The sequence below is a fragment of the Cebus imitator genome, unplaced genomic scaffold, assembly GCF_001604975.1.
Source record: "Cebus imitator isolate Cc_AM_T3 unplaced genomic scaffold, Cebus_imitator-1.0 Scaffold253, whole genome shotgun sequence".
Taxonomy (NCBI): domain Eukaryota; kingdom Metazoa; phylum Chordata; class Mammalia; order Primates; family Cebidae; genus Cebus; species Cebus imitator.
Window position 1 is genome coordinate 1,999,790 of NW_016107568.1, and position 3,093 is coordinate 2,002,882.

The 3,093-nt window shown below is 36.1% G+C and overlaps 1 protein-coding gene across 1 annotated transcript in view; it reads left to right on the forward strand.

Moving 5' to 3' along the window:
- Positions 1–264: 264 nt before the first annotated feature.
- The window catches only part of LOC108282888 (olfactory receptor 5B2), a 5,594-nt gene continuing 2,765 nt past the window's right edge, over positions 265–3,093 (forward strand). The window contains exons 1-2 of the mRNA XM_017498923.2: positions 265–323; positions 1,307–1,433. The gene's annotated coding sequence lies outside the window, so the exon portion shown is untranslated. The remainder of the gene's footprint in view (positions 324–1,306; positions 1,434–3,093) is intronic.

Sequence of the window (3,093 nt, forward strand, 5' to 3'; positions counted from 1 at the left end):
ATTACTCCTCTGAGCCTGCAACAATGGCCAGAGATAAAATGCCCAGCTAAAAATGGGTATGATGATCTTTGCTTAGAGCTCTTTAGCACTTTACAGAGTGTATTTAGAGACTTGTCTTTTTCCTCACAGCAGCAGCCCTGTGTGACAAGTTGGAGAATATTTTTTAATCCTCATCTAATCATTGCTTTTCCTTATATCTCCCTTCCTCTAGAGAACTTCAATATTTGTGGCTAGACAGTAAAGAATATTTTCTTTCTTCCTTGAGTAGGACTTGCAATTTGAAGATATCAGCTGAAAGTGTGTTATCTTTCTTGAAGAGCAAGGTAAGTTTCTAGCTTAGTTCTATGATCTTTGTTCAAGGACAAAAATTTTCCCATTGAGTATTCAGAGTCTAGTATCCCAGCTTTTAAAATTTTCATGCTATCACGCTGTTTAGCCACAGTCCAGGTATTACAATAATCTCCATTAATTAGGAAAATGGTGGTTTTATTCAAATAATGGAAGATGGTATTATTCTCATCATTTAAAATTCGTATGCTCAGAGGCAACAGACATTGGGGCTTATTGAAGGGTGGAGGGTAGGAGGAGGAAGATCAGAAAAAATAACTAATGGGTCCAGGTTTAATACCTGGGTGATGAAATAATCTGTACAACAAACCCCCATGATGCAAATTTACCTATGTAACAAGCCTGCACATGTATCCCTGAACTTAAAAGTAAAAAAACAAAACAAAAACAAAAACAAAAACAAACAAACAAAAAAAAAACTTACACACAAAAAAATCTGTGTGCTTAAAAGAGCACTTAGAAAGTGATGACACTCTAAATATTTGTTAAGGCAATGAGTGAATGTATATAAATGAATGAATGAATAAATGAATAAGTCAGTGAATGATCAGTGAGCACATTATAAAATACATTATCCTGTGTTACTGAAGCACAGTCTCATGCCTAACTTTGCACAAGCTATTCAGAGACTCTTGACGAAAGGTTTTAGACTTTTTAAAATAAGGAATCCACATGATTTATATCATGACCCATAATATGTGACCACATGCCTGTGTACACACACACATATACACACAGCAAACTTAAAACTTACGTGGAATCCTATTTTTCACCTACAATGCACCTTTACTCTCTATTTTTTTCTATGCCAAATGAGCTAATATATGAAAAATACATAAAAGAGAATCTGCACATAGTAAGCGCTTTATGTGTTAGAGATCATTCCTAGCAAAAGCCATTATATTTAATTCAGTTTATTCATGCTAGTGTTTTTTTATTCTGTCTTTTCTTGCCTCAGAGAACTTGGAATCTTTTGAATACTACCTGAGACAGAGCTTTTTCTAATGGTATTTATGCATTATTCACGAATGAATTTCCAATTTTAGACTTATACGATTGACTATCTCTTCTTTTCCAGATGCAAGGTAAACTTTTGTGTTCCATATATACATTTAGTAAAATGGGGAATTCATGCAAAAGCAATGGGACAGCTATAGATACTATATTATTTCAGAACAGAAGTAGATGCTTTAAATATTTTTTCCTAAAAACATATGCTGAGTCCTTATAGTAGAACAATTTATAATCCTTTGGATATATACCCAGTAATGGGATTGCTAAATGTGGCGCATAACACCATGGAATATTACGCAGCCATCAAAAATGATGAGTTTGTGTCCTTTGTAGGGGCATGGATGAACCTGGAAGCCATCATTCTCAGCAAACCGCATGTTCTCACTCATAGGCGGGTGTTGAACAATGAGAACACATGGACACAGGGAGGGGAGCACTACACACTGGGGTCTGTTGGAGGGAAATAGGGGAGGGACAGTGGGGTGTGGGGAGTTGAGGGGGGATGGCAAAGGGAGAAATGCCAGATATAGGTGAGGGGGAGGAAGGCAGCAAATCACACTGCCACGTGTATACCTATGCAACAGTCTTGCATGTTCTTCACATGTACCCCAAAAAACATATGAGAACTTGTTTTTTGAAAATGGAATAAAAAAAAAAACATATTCTGAGGCTAGAGTACAGAAATGTCAAAACTTCCATTGATAGTGCATGCAGTGACACTTGTAAAATATCATACTTCTTCCCTAAAGAAGATGAAAAAAGTAAAATAGATAATGCTCTGATTAAGTAGGTGCTAATTTCATCTTATTCACTATCAGGCTTCTGCTGGAAGTGAAACAAACAAAAATAACAGAAGTGTGAATTGACAGCTCTCCAAACTACAAAAAGAACTAAATAAATTAGCAAGATGCAAACAGAATTGTAACCTTCCCCTCATAATCTCATCCTATGACTAGCACATCTATGCTCATTGTAAAGTAGCCAATAGCACAGATTTTGATTAGGTTGGAACTCAGTTTCAATTGTTAATCTTGAATATTCTCCACACTAGTTGTATAATTGTAGAATATCACATAACTTTTCAAATATCCAATCCTTGTAATGGTAAAACAGTAATAATAATAATACTTATCACACACAAACACACACATATCAACATTTATATAAAAAGTTCTTAACATCAGTTGTAGAACGTAGTATATTCTAAAAGTGGTTATGTGAGTTTAGTTTGGCAAAAATAATGCTTTTATGGGCAAAACTTATGCAGTGTGGAAAGACAGCAGGCAACAGTAGTTAGCAGATGAATAGTAGTTAGAGGATGAATGCCCTTTCTAATTAAAAACACTATTCATATGCAAGAACTGATCTAAATAATAATTTTACAACCTACAACTTGCCACCAAAACAGATCTGCAGACCAAAGGAAACCCTCGAATGATGCATTTTCAACTATAAGGGTCTGTATTCAACTAAGAAATGACAAAAATAAAAGATAAGAATGAGTTTAAGAAAAGGAGATTCACGCCTATAATCCTAGCACTTTGGGAGGCTGAGGCGGGCAGATCACGAGGTCAGGAAATCGAGACCATCCTGGCTAACATGGTGAAACCCCATCTCTACTAAACATACAAACAATTAGCTGGTGTGGTGGCACATGCCTGTAGTCCCAGCGACTTTGGAGGCTGAGGCAGGAGAATTGCTTGAACCCAGGAGGCAGAGGTTGCAATGAGC